The sequence below is a fragment of the Furipterus horrens genome, unplaced genomic scaffold (genome assembly GCF_987537825.1).
Source record: "Furipterus horrens unplaced genomic scaffold, mFurHor1.1.pri manual_scaffold_7, whole genome shotgun sequence".
Classification (NCBI taxonomy): Eukaryota; Metazoa; Chordata; class Mammalia; order Chiroptera; family Furipteridae; genus Furipterus; species Furipterus horrens.
Window position 1 is genome coordinate 108933726 of NW_028327177.1, and position 18085 is coordinate 108951810.

The window sequence follows — 18085 nt, forward strand, 5'->3', positions numbered from 1 at the left end:
ACCTAGGATTTTATCATTGGAATCCACCTGTCTCATCTCTTGTGTGCAAATCTGAGCTCTATCACTTCGTAGCTGACTGGCTTGGGCAAGTTACTTGACCCCTCTGAGGTACACTTTCCCCACCTTTAACATGGGATCATAGTACCCAACCATAAAGCTATGCCCAGAATGAGAGCTCTTCTGGTATAAATGGAGCTTTTCTAGTGCCCAGTGACCAGCAGGCGGGCAGCAGATACTCATCCCTTTCTTTTCCTTTGGTTGAATGCCTTCCCTGGCTGGGCTCATCTTCTAAAGTATGTCCAAAGAGAGCACATAGTGCATGTATTCAGATGCATGCTCTTTGCAAAAAGAGATGGGACTCCTAGCTGCAGAAACATCTTTGGTATAATAGGAATGAGAAGTGCCTGGAAAAGGGAGGCTGGAGAGAGGCAGGAAGGGTGCCACTGCCCCACTGCCACAGTGGCAGGCTGCCCAGGTTCCATTAGCTCTGGGAATCCCTAAAGAGATTTTTCCCTATGGCTTGTGTAAGAATGATAGAGACTTTGCTTTCTAAGTAGCTACATATAATACAGTATTAAGTACTAAAGGTTAGTACTTTAAAAAAACAAGCATAGTTGATGCCAAAGGCATGTCAATTTCCCCACGCAAGTTATAACTGAACATTTGAAATGACCAGTGTCAGCTCCCAAACTTGTTAATACAGTGCTTCTACCTGTATTTGCATAATTACTGAAAGAGTTGGCATTAACATTTCAGAAGATCCTGTCTGAAAAATTAATTTCTCTTTTTTTTTTTTTTTTTTTTTTTTTGCAAACTGGAGAGGAACACCTAATGCCTGGAACACAATGAGCCACTCTTTCTTGAAGGGGTCCCTTATCAACCCTCTACTGCTCCGGCAGGCACAGTGGCACATTAGATAGAACAAGAGTCAGCCCAGGCTGAACTCCTGTATTGCTACTGGCCGGCTGTGCTGCCTCTGGAAAATCCGGTAACTTTTTTGAACCTCCTTTTTCTTAGCTTTCAAGTTTATAGATGGACACCCAATGTACCTGCAGACTTGTGAGGATTAAAAGATTGAGGAGAAAGAAATAATTTCACGAATCCCAAATCGAAGGTGAATTCATTCCTCGTAGGGTTAACAAGGGCAGCGGCCTGAGAGAGTACTGTGTCTCCTGCACCTTTTCTTCAGTTCATTTTCAAGGTGGAGAGCTAAGGAACCAAACCCTGCTCTGCCTCGGCTCCACTGATGCCACCTGAGGGAAAACTGCTGGCTAGCGAGACAAGCAGAGGTGTTTCCTTGCACAGACAGGTTTACATTCAGGTGTTCTCAGAATATTACTGTCACCCTTGAGAGATGAACATGCAGATGTCTGAGCCAACAGTCTGTGTTTAAAGGACCAGGTGAGTTGGCACTCACACTGGGAGTCAAATGGCATGGAACCCCTCCCCTGAAAACCCACCCTGGAAGACTCTTTCCTGGAACTGTTCTTGGATGTGCAAGAGCAACAGGGACACTGGGAGCTGTGCCCTGAAGGAATGAGGGTGATTTGGGAGGAGCCAGGGGAGGAAAAGCTAGGGGAAGAGCCAGATCCAGGGGAGAGATATGCCCTCGTGTTAGGGGAAGGGTAGGGGAGAATCTGAGAAGTGGGTGGAGATTTGAAGAGCCCAAAGGACAGGCTACACTTGGGGGCCCAGGGCAGGACAGGATATGGGGGCTCCCCAGTGGATACCATCACCAAGGACCGTCTCATAGTGGAAGTTCCCTGTGGGGGCTGCAGAAATTGTGACATAGAGTCTGTTCTTATCAGCCTTTTTCCAGCTGTCCCAGAACTCAGCAAAAGAAGTTGTCTTAAAGAGACTCTTCGTCAGCAATGCCCCAGTGGTGAGGTTGTGTGAAAAACAAAAAGGTGTCATGTCATTCACTGAATGATCGTTTGCAAAGTGAGTCTCCACTCAAATGTCTCCCCTGCTGCCTAACAACAGCATTAGGAGAGAAACAACACGCACCTTAGCACAACCAGCACACAGATGCAATATAACACCAATTTTGTTAAATATAAGATAAAATTAACATGCTTTTATAATTCCTAATCCTATTTTTTATGACAGTGGTCTAAAAAACTACCGTGAGCATTTTGCATCTTTTTATGGAGATTCATTTGGGAAGTGGCCTTTCTTCAGTATAAAAGGGGAGACTTAACTGACACTCCCATCACTTTGAGGGCCATCCTGGAGAGGGACCTTGTCTTATGGGAGTGACCAGTGCCTAGAAGTCCAGGCAGACACTGACACGTGGTTCTGTGAGCAACACCCCCACCCTGCCAGGGATTCAGGGAGGGACATGGATGCGGGGAGAAGTGAGAGTGGAGATCCTGCTACAGCGGACGTCAGAGAGGCTGCCCTCTGGGGAGACAAGCAGTGGACACCTGTTCTGCAGGGTCCAGGTCGAGGACCTGAACCCAATGCTGGGCTCACTTTGCCAGGGGTTGGGGGAGCCCTTTTTTATTGAATCTGCCCCTTTCTGGGAGAATTCTAGCAGGTTCTGGGAGTGGTTCCTAGCATTGGATCTTAGGGGAAAGCACATATTAAGAATGATGTGGGCCAACTGAGGGATCTCTCCAAAGCAGAAATGGGCCTGGTCACCTGTTACTCAGAGAATTTGTCTATCTGCGAGGAGTGCTGCTCAAAACTGAATTGTGTGTAAAAAAATGTAGAAGAACAGGTAGGGTCTTTAAAGACCAGATCTGATACTAGAAGACAATCTCAAGTGCCTGCCATATACACAGCTGTTTGAAAAGGAAGGTACCCACTGGTCTTCCTTTCCTATGGAAGACAGCAGGTGTTCTGTAGGTAAAACCAGGCCTACCACCTTGGCCCCCACAGACTATGCAGGGGTGATTTTGCACTGACAGAGGTTGGAACCAGGAATGACCACCTGCTCAAAGGAGGCTCCATGTGCTACATGGCACCAAACCAACCCCCCATCTGCCCTCCCTCGGGGGTGGTCCAAATTCCCCGCATCTGCCCTCTCTCAGGTGTGGTACAGATTCTAGGGAACAAGGTGAAAGCAGGTCCCGGTCCCACGACACAGGAGATGCCATGTCAGGTGTCTATGAGACCTGCTACATCTTACAGTCTCAGGAAAGCTGGAGCCAGGGTGCTGGGGCATCTGCTGAAACAACGCATCACACTGCCTCACGTTTCCAGACAATACATACATTGTAGAAGGAGATGCTCAATAAATGTCTGTCTGATGAATGACTCTATGAAATCCGCCTGGTATAGATGCTAGAAATTGGCAGTCAGAGCTTTCACTATGCTCTGAAGAGGGGAGAGGATGCAAAGCTGAGTAGCTTGGAGGAAGTATCTATGTATTACCCTTCAGTGGCGGACCACTGGGCTAGGAGACAAAGAACAGAGGTTACTGTCCAATTACTACTTATTGCTAAAACTACCAAGATGTGTCTCATGTACTGGCTCTTTAAATGCTTGGGCTGAGAGACAAGGGCTGTTTTAGAATATGATGCCTTTGTTCCAGAATCTATGTTTGTATTGTACTTGGGGCATGAGCCTGAAGTTTAACCAGGGTCTGTCATAAGCATTGTTATTAATACAAGCACATGAATGCATTTTGTCAATAACTTTAGCAAAATGTTCAAGTCTAAGAGAGAATATTTAAAGATGATATATCTTAAGAGGAAGAATTTAAAGAAATAAACTTCTGGATAAACATGGTACTTATCTCATTAATTCTTAACTACTGTTAGTCACTGCCTAACCTAAACCTGGAAATATCTCAAGACTTGAATACAACACTACTTTCTAAGCCACCCCAAGTCCATGCTATGGAATAAGATTCCTTTCATGTTACCACTAGAAATTCAGGTTTTGCATTTCATTTTCTGTTTCAGGACTAGTTTCTCTTTTCATCCACTTGGCTTTGCATTTTTCCTTAATTACAAACAGCTACTCTTCTGGGGTAAAGCGATGGGTACTTGGTATGAGCTAGAAGTGTTACATTTTGCATAGTTGTCAAGGTAAGTCAGCCCAAAGAACTCCACCATACCTTTAAGTCCGTGACAAGCTAGACAAGTGGGAGTTCCTTTCAGCTGGGTGTTGCTTTGTTGGCAACAAAGAAAATCTTTTCTGATATTCATTCTGGGAACAGACTAGAAACTTCTGCTGCTGGCAGTTCCTTCCTGGAGAAGAACAATGATCTTCCAAGTGTGGGTGGTATACTTCAGAGAGTTTATCTCTTTTTCTGGTGCCCTTAGCCCCCTGCTGTGAAGATGAGGGCAGGAGGGAGGGATTGTCTTTGGAAGAATCCAGGTCATCCTTTGAAGGGTTCCACTGAACCCTTATCACCTTTGGAGTCAGCAGCAGGGAGAAAGATATCCTCACTAACCATATGACAGTGAATTGTTCAAGTTGGCAATATTCTGATTAAAGCTGCACAATTCCTCCCATTCTGCTAAATTTGCCAGCCTTTAATGTGAACAAGTATCTCCTTGTTCCCTGATAAGAATAAGGTGAAGATAAAGTTCTAATCAGCTTTCACGGTTCCCTCTTCCTTCTCCATCAATCATGCCCCAGCTCTCTGAAGATCAGAATACCACCGTTTTTTAATTACTGGCAGGCATTGTTCTCTATTGCTGCATGACCCTGGTATCGTGAATCCTTTTTTCATGTGTTTATCATCTCTCCTCAACAAGTTCAAAAACTCCTTGAGGACCCACCTGGGACAGAGTACAAGTAGGTGCTCTACAAATGCCTGCGACATTGGGTGTGATTCTCCAGGACATCAACAAGGTCATGGAAAATAATATATCCCCCCCCCCCCGGAAAATTACTTAGTATTTCTTTTATGACAATCTAGGCATGGCTAAGCATAGTACCCAAGTTAAACTTAATGCAATATATTTGTGATAGGAGTCTGAGATCACAGCTAAAGTACTTCCTTCAAAAGGCCCCTGAAAAACTCACTTATCCATGCCTGATAGAATGTGAATGTAGGATCTCTAAATGATGACACAAAGAGCCTGTGGTGATAAAACTGGAGGCACTATGGCAGGCATAGAGGTTGAGAGAAAACTGTTGACAGAGGCTTTCTGTCCCCTTTGAAAGCTCAGTGTAGAGGGTGTTGCTGCCTCTTCTACACTCATAGTAGGCCAGTTGGGCATCAACCATTCAGATCTGCACCAGAGAGTGCAGGGGTCAGTGTGAAGGTGATGCAGGAGTTAGCAATCCCTGGCTTGGCTAAACATACAGCCCATCTTGTCAAAAGGAGATATCACTAGGTTCAGCTGCTGCAACCCCACAGACTAAGCTCTCACTGATGTTGGGCACTGTGAGCATGGTCAGACCCAGGAGAGGTCTGCCTTCAAAGGACTCTTAAATAATAATGTTAGCTGCTACTTTTCACTGAGCAGCTATTCTCTTGCAGGCAAAGAGTTATATGATTTTCATACTTTATTTCAAATGCTAATAACAAAATAGATATTAACATCTCTATTTGGCAGGTGAGAAAACTGAGGGCCAGAGGGATTGAGTAAACTATTTATTACACAGTAAGTTTAGGACCTCAATAATGGACCCCACTTGATCGCAATGCTCTTTCAACTCCCGGTCTTTCTGTAACTATGCTACCAATTAATTCTTAGTTAATTGCATATGCCATTCTGAATGCCACAATCAGAGTTCTTTTTCCAAGGAACTTCCATTACCAACTGGGTGGAGCTGAGGTTTCTGTTCCCCAACCCTTAATATCAATATCATTAAGAACATGAAGTAACAAAGGAGCCATATGTGTCACAGGAAGGCACTGGCTTCCAGATGAGTTTTTGTTGTCTGTGCAGGAAATTACCTCTTCCTTAGAGGAAAGCTTGTTACACAACTCATAGTAAGATATTTAAAGTTTCTATTTAGAATCATTGGCAATATTTTCTGCAACATGTCTCTCTATCTGCCCCCCTGCCCTGCTTTCCAAGGGCCTGGAGTAGATTGCTCAGTCATTATAGGGACCTCTGTGTGACATGTGTGGTCTGGCTTGAAATGAGGACCTGCTATAAAGCATGACCATGCAAACTTTAGGATGGCTGAAATGATGCCTGAGCACAATAGGTTTCTTCCTCCCAAATCTTGGACTATTCATCCTAGACAGTCCCTGGGATATGCAGCCAAGAGCTTGTTGATATAACTTCTGTTTGGGAATGCCAGCTGCTTCCAAGTCTTCTCCTTAGAGAACATGTTTCTAACACAGCTCCTGCCAAGGAGGGAGCACATCATGTGACTATGTTCCTCCTTGTCACAAATGACTGTGCCAAGGGTAGACTGCTGTTTATAGAAAGCCTACTGCCCTGGCTGGTTTAGCTCAGTGGATTGAGCGTCGGCCTGCGAGCTAAGTGTCGCTGGTTCGATCTTCCAGTCAGGGTACATCAGAGAAGGAAAACTCTGATTCCAAAAAACCTCCGCTGCCTTGCGGCATACCTCTTCAGGGGAAAGGCTAAGGGAGTAAACCCCGACAGAAAATCCGGAGCCGGAGTCCCTAAGGCGGTTTGACGTTGTAGTCAACACCGGCAACTCCTGCGGCGCACCTGAACCCAAGCTGTATCGACTCCGTCTTTCCCTTGGACCCTTCAGCTGTGAAGAGAGGGGAGGTCTGCTGCATGGGCAACAGCAGACCCTCCATATTACCCTGCCCAGGCTCTGTAGCTTCAGCGTCATCGCAAGATGTCGATTCAACACGGGAGGAGACAGATACCATGTCGCTCCCGAGTCGGACTGCACAGCCATTCTCGGCGGTGCAGATGGACTCTTGAGAAGCTGCACCATCGTCTCTCGAGACGAACGGCTGCCGACGACGACGACTCGGTAACCAGAAGCCTCGGCATGACATGTGTAATCTGGCTTAAAATGAACACCTGGAAAAATAAGCTCTTACATCAACAAGTTAAACTAAGAAGTCCTCAGGGAATATAGTGGGGAGCTGTGGCCACAAGATATGAAAGGCATTACAGACCCAGACTGTGACAGAGACAGTTCATGTTCACCAAATACCCATGTTCTTTCCTACATGTCACTGACTCCCTCACAATTGGTTCAAAGCCAAGTTCTGGCCAATGGGCTATGAGCAGAACTGAGTAGTGTCACTTCTGGGATAGTGCAGTTAAAAGCAGTTGTGCCTTTTTCTATCATCTGCCCCCTTTCTTGCTCACATGCTCTAGGTGGCACAGCTATAAGACTGAGTTGGCCTAAATCTCTGACCTATCCCCTAGGAGTGCCCATACACTGGCACATTGCAGTAGTGAAGCAAATGTAGTGATGAGCAGTATAAGTATTAATATCACTACTACTGTTAGGTGACTGACTGATAAAATGGCAGCCAAGGGCAGTCTGTGGCTGGTATGAAGCTATACAGTCCATTGGGAAGGGCAGAAGACAGAAATTTACACTTACCTAGTGAGTGGTTACTATGCACCAGGAACACTGCCTCATTTGATTTTTAATAAAAATCCTAATAATAAAGTAGATATTAGGTACCCCGTTTTACAAATGAAAAGCTGACAGAATGATTAAAGGATATGTGACCTATAGTCCCCAACATAAGAAGTGAAAGTCATGTTTGACCCCAGTGCATCTGCTGTCCTTTTTCCTAACAGGTTCTCTACCAGCTTGCCTTTCCTTTTGAGGTACACAGAGACCTGCAATGATACATCCTGACCACAAGGGGCATCACAGAAGCGACTAGGAAAGATGGTATTGGCACCCTCTCTAGGAGTAAGAAGGTACAAGATGAAAGTAGAAGGGTAATTGTAATCACACATGAGCATCAGTGCCATTGGGAAGTATTACTTCTGGGTTTAGGGTAGTCAGTCTCTCAGCTCTCTACAGCAACTTGGGGGCCAATGATGCCTTTCACATCTTCTCAGGATGAACTCACAGTCCACCTCTGTTGAAATTATCCCCCACCCACAGACAGGACTGTGCATCTATCCTGACACTCAGCCTGGACCATTAGCCATATATTGGCTTTGTGGGAGGCTATGCACTCAGAAGCACTGTACATTTAATAAAGGAAAAAAATAAAGAGTACGACCTTCATTGACTGTAAATTTATATTTTCCTATTATACGGTCATGCTTTAAAGAGAATTTAAGAGACTCTAATATTTTTCAGTCCTTCCTTTCTAACTTTATAGTTTAAAAGTGAATATTAAAACAACATTTTAAAATTATTTGCTCTTGTTTAAGAATAAGATGCCCGCCTTGATCACTGCCTGAAGTTAATAAGTGCATTGCCTTAGAATAGCAGGTGGTAATTTTAATACCTCGGTACAGTCTACCAATAGTCAAGGGGCTTGGGCAGGGAGCCACTTCGACATCATGTGAGGGGAGGAGATATATAATAGAAAAAATACCTCATGTCAGGTCAAGAAAGGAAATAAGTTCACAGAAAAGGATGAGGGTAAATACAGATGAGACTTCCTTAAAAGAGAGTTTACAACAGTTGCATGTTTAAAAAGAAAAGAAATGCAAATTACAGAGGATGATGATATGATGCTGGAGGATTTTAAAGTTATTCAGCATGTGCATGCAAGGATGTGCTTCTATGGGAAACAGGAGGGAAAACACTTTGTATAACCTCCCAGGGTGTGGGAAGAGGAGAAAGGGCATGCGAAAAGTCTAACACTACCAGCCCTTAAGTCTCTGCAAGATCTGACTATCAGTTTTCAAAGAAATTAGGTAGCAAGAATAGAATGATTCTGCCCCAGGGACATCTTATAGGTTGACCCAGAGTCTAACCAACAGAAAGTAACCCAGTGTCTTAAATCCACCCTTGGCTCCTATGTTCATCTTATCCCTTAACCTGCAACAGCCATTTTTGGAGATTAACAAATAGACAGACTCCAACTGCTCTGCCAGCTGTAATTGAACCTGCAGCATTAGGTTGAGAAGAATTTGTGGCAGAAATGTATCCAGCAAAAAACATGCATCTCTCACCCTTTCTTGTAGATAGAAATGGCCATGAGACACAGTTTTTGCCAATAAAACAAAAGCAGTGGTTTGGTGGGCATAGAGGATTGAAAAGTGGCTTTCAAAGATATGTCCATATCCAGAACCCTATAAATGTGGCCTCATTTGAAAGAAGAGTCTTTGCAGATGTAATTAAATTAAGGATCTAGAGATGAGGCCATCCTAGATTATCCAGGTGGGCCATAAATCCAATGACAATTGTCCTCATAAGAAACACACTCAGAAGAGACACAGGGAAGAAAGGGGAAGACCAGAGATTAGAGTAACACAACCACAAGCCAAGGAATGCCTAGAGCCACCAGAAATTGAAAGAGGAAAAAATGGACTATCCTCTAGAGCCTTCAGAGGGAACCCAGTCTTACCTACACCTTCATTTCAGACTTCTAGACTCCAGTCTGTGAGAGAAATTTCTGTTGTTTTAAGCCACCAAGTTCACAGTAATTTGTTACAGCAGCCCTAGGGAACTACTATAATGGGATTTCCAGGAGAGCTTTTTAAAAGCTGGCAGCCACTCTTTCACCTTTTAGTTCATTAAAATCTGCCCCAGGAGAGAAAGTTGCTATTGGATAAGACTGTCTGGGCCAGGTGGGGATCAGCAGATTCTTGTGTCCTTCTTTGGGCTGTGGCGTTTGGCACACTCCCGTGTTGGGTCTCTCTCCCAATATGTGACTCTCACTGCTTCAGGTGCCCATGTATGATCTCACCTCTAAGTATGTCTTGCACCTATGGTTTAGTCCTGGGTTTATGATCTGACCTGCAAAGTGTTTGCCCTTTTCTTTTTGACATGGCAGTCCAGTGAATTTTACCTTTCCCCATTGCTCCTTGGGCAGACACTCAAACTCCTAATGCTTTTTACATGATATGAAATAATAATAACAACACTTTTAGGAGCACAAAGTCTATAGCTCAGTAATTCAGGGCCATGGAATAAGATGTTTGGAAGGTAGATGGGAAGGGTACAAGGGACTTCATGTCTATTATAAAACAGTGAACTACAATCAGAGAGGATTATATGTTTTTAAGTATTTAGTAATTGCCTCCAAAGCCAGGGGAATAAATAAAACCTCCAGAAAAAAAAAATTTACTGCCTTCAAAATAGTAAATATGCAGTGTCTATACATTTCCAAACAAACATATTTTGATTATGTCATTAATGTCACTTTATAGCTCTTTCTCCCTCTCCCTCGGTCTTGCTGAAAGATTTAACGTCAAGCAATTCAACAGTGACAGCTGGCGAGAAATCAGCTTTGAGATTTCTCATTAAAAGTAATGCTGTGTTAGTAGCCAAATACTTGGAAATGTGAAATGTTAAAATTTAATTGTGTGGAAAAAGGCTTATTCTAACTTTGCAGATTGTACCATCTTTGCAGAAGTTGGTTGAAAATATCAACTTGGATTGTGGAAGGTCCAGTGCAGTTGTAAAAACAACCATAGTTTTCAGGAGTAGGTATCCAGTGAGCTGCAATAATAGTTAACGTAATGTGCTTTGCAGAGTTATTGAAACCTCTGATTGGCTCTCACACTGGCACAAAATAAAGTTTCTCATTGGTCTCTGCTTCTTCACTCTACTCTCTCACCATTATTGGCCTTCCAGCTGAATAAACAATTTTATTCAGCTTACATTATCTTCCTAATACTGTTTTCAGGAATATCCTGCCCAATGTCTTATATCACTGTCCTGTGCTAAGCATTTAGGAAATTCATTTCTCTGGGGTAGAATAGCAGAAAATAAAGTTTCAATGTATCTTGGATGGAGAACAAAAATTTGATGCCTCACATCCAATGTAATCAAAGCTGCCCATTTGCATTTGGGGAAATAATTACATTCTTTATCTTCTGATCTTAAATCACTTCCTGAAACTCCCAACACCTGTGACAATGAAAATGTACAACTAGAGACTTCCAGCCAAAATGAGGCATAGGTAGATACGCTTCGCCTCCTTCTACAATCATAAGAAGGATTACATCTACCTCAAAACAAAAAAACAACCAGAAGTGCCAGAAAACTGAATTGCATGGAAGTCCAACAAACAAAGATATAAAGAAGAAATACTCATCCAGACAGGTAGGAGGGGTGAAGATGGGGAGCCGGGGTAGAGAGGACGTGGTACTGCAGTGGCTGAGGCTGGCCAGTGAAAAGAGCAGTCACACATTATGAAAGCTGGGAGGGACACCTGGGGAATGATCCCAGTCCCAGGCCAGACCATGCAGCTCATGGTTCCAGCACCAGGAAAATAAAGCCTCATTGTTTCTGGCTGTGAAAACAAGTGAGGGTTGGGGCAGTGTAAGAAACTTCCAGTCTCTCAGGAGAGTTCATTTAGAGGCCCCCACAGTCCTAGAATGTATGCAAACTTATCCACTCTGGGAACCATCAACAGGGTAACAGCTAAAGGGGTGCCAGTTGCATTTGGGAAGCAGGTGAAATGACTGGAAAAGGGACGAATGCCAAGCAAGCAGCATTGTTCCCTCTCTGACCCCTTCCCCCATACAGCACCACAACATGGTGAAACAGGTTGCCTAGCACTGACAAATACCTAAGGCTCCATCCCTTACAACATAACAGGTGCCACAGCTCTACCTAAGACACAGAGGCAAACACAGAAGGCTGTCAAGTTGAGGAGAGAGAAAAGTATGGCCCAAAAGAGGGAGCAGATCAAGGTTTCAGAGGGAGAACTAAGTGACGAGGAGATAGCCAACCTAACAGATGAGGAGATAGCCAACCTAACAGTTGAGGAGATAGCCAAGCTAACAGAGGTAAAGTTCAAAACACTGGTGATAATAATGCTCACAGAAATGACTGAGTATGGCAAATGCATAAGGGAAGAAATGAAGGCTATACTAAGTGAAATTTTAAAAAATCCACAGGAAACCAATGGTGAAGGGAAGGAAGTCAGGGTTCAAATCAATGATTTGGAACATAAAGGAAGGAATAAACAGTCAATCAGGACAGAATGAAGAAAGAAAAATTGAAAAAACTCAGGAGAAGCTTAGGAACCTCTGGGGCAACTTTAAATGCACCAATATCCGAATTGCAGGGGTGCCAAAATGAGAAGAGGAAGAGCAAGAAATTGAAAACTTAGTTGAAAAAATAATGAGAGAAAACTCCCTAATTCAGCAAAGGAAAGAGACATACAAGTCCATGAAGAACAGAATCCCAAACAAGCCAGACCCAAAGAGGACCACACCAAGACACATCGTAATTAAAATGGTAAAGATTAAAGATAGAGAGAGACTCTTAAAAGCATTAAGAATAAAGGAGAGTTGCCTATAAAGGAGTTCCCATAAGACTCTCAGCTGATTTCTCAAAAGAAGTTTGCAGGCAAGAAGGGACTGGCAAGAAGTATTCAAAGTGATGAGAAGCAAGGACCTACAACCAAGACTATTCTATCCAGCAAAGCTATCATTTAGAATGAAAGGGCAGATAAAGTGCTTCCCAGAGAAGGTAAAGCTAAAGGAGTTCATCATCACGAAGCCTTATTTTATATGAAATGTTAAAGGGACACATTTAAGAAAAAGAAGAATATCAAAACTATGAATAATAAAATGACAACAAACTCACAACTATTAACTAAAGAATCTAAAAAAAACTAAGCAATTAGAACAGGTACAGAATCAGATATGGAGATCATATGGAGGGTTATCAGACAGGAGGGGGAAGGGGGAGAATGAGGTGGAAGGTGCAGGGATCAAGAAGCATAACCGGTAGGTACAAAATAGACAGGGAGACATTAAGAATAATAAAATAAATGGAGAAGCCGAAGAACCTATATGAATGACCCATGGACATGAACTAAGGGGTGAGGGATTGCTGGAGGAAAGGGAGGTACCGGGCAGAGGGGGGAAAAGGGAATAAAAATTGGGACAACTGTAATAGCATACTCAATAAAATATATTTAGAAAAGAAACACCAAAAAGAAAAAAAGAAAGTGTGCCACTATACAAATTATTCAATGGACTCCATCTGTTAACTTCAATACTAGTGCCTTCCAACCCTGTACCTGCACTGGAACTGAGCACAGCTGAGAATAGGGGGTATGTTGGTGCTCTCTGTATCACCCCATCTATTTCTCTGCTAGAATTTGAAAGCATATGGAATGGAAACAACACGATTAAATGTGAGGCTTTGTATCCACTTAATATGCAACTTCGTATCTATTTGAATAATTTATATGGTTTTACCTAAATGTTTAATATCAGTGGCCTTATCTCCTCAAGTTGATTATAAGCTGCTCAAGGTTATAGAATAAAGGCTGAAGAATATTAGCTACTTTAAAAAATATATATTTCATTTTTTTATTTTTAGAGAGAGGCGAAAGGAGGGAGAAAGAGAGGGAGAGAAACACCGATGAGACCAGGAATCGAACAGGCAACCTTCTGCTTTGTGGGACGACACCCAACCAACTGTGCTACACTGGTCAGGGCATTTTAGCTACTTTGATGATATGATGATAATAGTTATCCCAAGAGAAACAGTAGTCCCTAAGTAAGGTTGGGGAGAAAAAAACAAAACAAAACCCTAAGCAAAGAAGCAGGAAGTCTAAACCAGATGGTTGGTATATCTCTCCAGTTTAAAGGTGATGTAGAGGGAAGAAAGGACTGCTGGGCTCAGAGACAGGCAAATTCAAGTGCCAGTCCCAGTGTTTCTACTTTGTAAATTTTGGATAAGTCACTCAAACTCCTGGAGGCTTGGTATATTTGTGTAAAAATTGAAGTGTAATAATGTAGTGGTTATTATAAAAATATATGTAAAGTCCCTGGCACATTATAGGTACTCAAAATGTGGCCACTCATTTTAAGTGATAACCCCATTATTATAGCCAATTTTGGTGCTGAAAGGAGTCTGAGAGCTCAGCTGGCCCAACTCCCCCACCTCGCCCCATCTTATAGATGAAGAAATCAAGGCTCAAAGAAAGAAGTTGGACTCCCCAAGTTTAACCAGGAACTAGTCCAGCCAGAGTTAATGGCTGAGCAAGGGCTAGAGCCCCAGTCTCCTGCACACAGCCATCAGCTCTACCCACCCCTGCCTACTGCCTCTCTCACTTCATGTCTCTTCAAACAGAACACAAAGCCCAAAAGGATAAGACCTATTCTTTCTTCTCTTGTTTTCCCCACGACACAGCCAACTAGACCACAGCAGACTGCTTATAAGATGAAATAAGAATAACTCAATCAAGAGCCTGGGAGCACTGCCCAACCTTCAACATGAGCCACATCTAGCTCTGAGTTTTCCAAAGGAGGTTCTTATAGATCTCTATATGCACTGAAGCCTGTGGCCAGCAAGTGGTCCTCATTGGTGTGGTCTTGGGTCATGACCTAGAAGACTTTCCTGTATCCAACTATCAAGTAAAGGAGCCATGGGAATAAAAGCCAATCTTGTAACAGAAGAGCAGAATACCAGGAAAGCATTCTTGCCCAAGAATCTTTCCCAGCACCCTACCACCAGTGTCACCAGAGCTTCGTTCCTTCCAGCTATGACATCAATCCTCTGGCACATCACAAATGCTCTTGTATTAAAAGCCATTAATGTCAATGGAATGATCAGAAACCTCGCACCAAGAAAGCTGGGGAACTTCTAAGCAGAACACGATTTTCATGAGATAACACTGGCTTGAGAGGAAAGGAGCAGGAGTTGAAAGTAGAATTAGTTAGGCCCTGAGCTGTTTGGGGAGCTGGACAGAATGAAACCCCTGAACACAAGAGGGAAAATGAGATTTCAGGAGCAGAAAGGCAAAAGGAATTACAATGCAGCCTGAGAACTCGGAAACCGGACTTTGCAGTCATTTGGTAAAATGAAATTACTTTCTCCTCGAATCTGTTCTCTGGGAGAGGTGCTTTTGTTTTTTCAAGGAGCTGACTAAATTGTCATCTAGTGTCCTTAAATTTCCTCATCTATCCTGTGCTTTATCTCCTAAGAGAGCAGCTTGACATAACTGCACAACCATTAGAAACAAAAGCCCATCACAGACAAATAAACAGCAACCCGCTCACCAACAGTATGGGTGCCAGCTTGTAGCTCAATTACTTTCAAGTCCTGAAGCTAATTTACAGGGTTTGGAGTGGCTGTCGCTGTCCTTGGAAAACACATAGCACTAAAGAGACAGAGATGTTTGTCACTGGTCACTGACATGGTCCCAAAACCCCAGGTGTTCTCTTCCAGCCACTGACTCTTCCTCTACCATTCTGTGCAGAAATTCTAGTGTACTGTGACTGATACTCATAATCAGGACACCAAAGTCTCCATACACCTTATAGGAATTGCAGGTGTTTGTAGTTTAAGTGGAAGAATATTAATCATCATGTCAAGGCCTGATGCTACTAATTATTATGTAAGGCAGAAAATGCATGTTACCCGCTCTCCATGAGCTGATGTTATCCCGAGTGGAATAATTGTAAACAGCCCACTGGTTCCATGAGCTCTCCTCTAATGGCATTGGGCTTCCTGTGTTAAACATCCACACACCTTCCCAGTTAGCAAGAAATACGTAAGACCTAACTGATCTTTAATTTTTGATTTCTGGCTTGAGGGCATCAAGGAATTGTGGTCAAGCAATTAGGAGTACCAAAATAAAGGATACGGCCACTTGACAAGAAGTTTTAGAGACTGTCTTCCCCACATGGTAGTAACTTGTGGAGAAGTTTCAAAACAAAAGTCAGTGTTGCAAATTAATTTATTCTACCACTTCATTAACATTCTTGCCACCATTATTGCTCCTAACCCCAGATATGCATAATGTATGAGCAGTTATGGTGTGGTACCCTGGCTGGTTTGGCTCAGTGGATTGAGTGTCGGCCTGCGAGCTAAGTGTCGCTGGTTCGATCTTCCAGTCAGGGCACATCAGAGAAGGAAAACTCTGATTCCAAAAAACCTCCGCTGCCTTGCGGCATACCTCTTCAGGGAAAGGCTAAGGGAGTAAACCCCGACAGAAAATCCGGAGCCGGAGTCCCTAAGGCAGTTTGACGTTGTAGTCAACACCGGCAACTCCTGCGGCGCACCTGAAGCCAAGCTGTATTGACTCCGTCTTTCCCTTGGATCCTTCAGCTGCGAAGAGAGGGGAGGTCTGCTGCATGGGCAACAGCAGACCCTCCATATCACCCTGCCCAGGCTCTGTAGCTTCAGCTTCACTGGAGAGGACACTCCAGCGTCATCGCAAGATGTCGATTCAACACGGGAGGAGACAGATACCGTGTCACTCCCGAGTCAGACTGCACAACCATTCTCGGCGGTGCAGATAGACTCTTAAGAAGCTACACCATCGTCTCTCGAGATGGACGGCTGCCGACTATATGGTGTGGTATTGAGAGGGAGACAGAACCAATCAGAAAGGTATAAAAAAATTTAGCTCACAAAATCTTTGTGAAAGTCTCATAGGGTTGAGGACACTGCCTAGTCCCATAATCTGGGGGCATCATGTCAATAAAGTTTGCTTAAGGTTCTATAGTCAGTCTTGGTCTTAATTTAAGTTATTTCAAGACCTCAGAAGTACATTGATAGTCCCACTGATTCTGGCAATGACTGTGAAGTCTAGTCTGCAGTAAGATTATAAATGTATTAGAACAAAACAAACACAGGAGCCTGTCAAGATGAGGAAACAGAGAAGTACGACCCAAAAGGGGGAACAAATCAAGGTTCCAGTGAGAGAACTAAGCGATGAGGAGATAGCCAAACTAACAGACATAAAGTTCAAAACACTGGTGACAAAGATGCTTATAGGCTTGACAGATATGCTGGGTACGGCAAACACATAAGGGAAGAAGTGAAGGCTTTGCTAAATTAAATGAAGGAAAATCCACACAAAACCAATGGTGAAGGGAAGGAAACCAGGGTTCAAATCAATGATTTGAAACATAAGGAAGAAAAAAACAGTCAACAAGTACAGAATAAGGAAATAAGAATTGAAAAAAATGAGGAGAGGCTTAGGAACCTCTGGGACAACTTTAAACATGCCAACATCCAAACCATAGGGATGCCAGAAGGAGAAGAGGAAGAGCAAGAAATTGAGAACTTATTTGAGAAAATAATGAAGGAAAACTCTCCAAATTTGGCTAAGGAAATACACATACAAGTCCAGGAAGCACAGAGAGTCCCAAACAAGCTAGCCCCCAAAACGATCACACCAAGACACATCATAATTAAAATGCCAAAGGTGAAAGATAAAGAGAGAATCTTAAAAGCAGCAAGAGAAAAAAGGAGAGTTATCTACAAGGGGTGCCTATAAGACTATCAGCTGATTTCTCAAAAGAAACTGCAGGCAAGAAGGAACTGGTAAGAAGTATTCAAGGTGATGATAAGCAAGGACTTACAACCAAGATTACTCTATTCAGCAAAGCTATCATTTAGAATGGAAGGGCAGATGAAGTGCTTCCCAGGCAAGGTAAAGCTAAAGGAGTTCATCATCACCAAGCCATTATTATATGAAATGTCAAAGGAAATTACTTAAGAAAAAGAAGATCAAAATTATGAACATTAAAATGGCAACAAACTCACAACTATCAACAACTGATTCTAAAAAATAAAAACAAAATCCAACTAAGAAAACCAGAACAGGAACAGAAACATAGGTATGGAGAGCAATTGAAGGGTTTTCAGCTGGGAGGGGTAGGGGAAAAATGGGAAAATGGTGCAGGGATTAAGAAGCATAATCGGTTGGTACAAAATAGACAGGGGAAAGTTAAGAATAATATATGAAAGGGTGGAGCCAAAGAACTTATATGCACGACCCATGGACATGAACTAAGGGGGGTGGGATTGCTCTAGGGAAGGGGGGTACTGAGTAGAGGGGAGCAAAGGGAAAAAATTGGGACTACTGTAACGATATAATCAATAAAAAGTACTTAAAAAATAAATGTATTAGAACATCATTTATAGAGTTCGTTTTCTACAAATGAAACCTGCCAAAAAGAGAAGACAGTGTGTTCCATAGACCTCATAAAATTGCCAATTTCCATATTCAAAGAGAGCTTTCTGACGGTATAACTTGGGGGCACAGATATTGACGGGGGGATTGCCTGCTTTTCTCCAGTGTTTGTCTGCCATTGCTGCTACAGATTGAAGG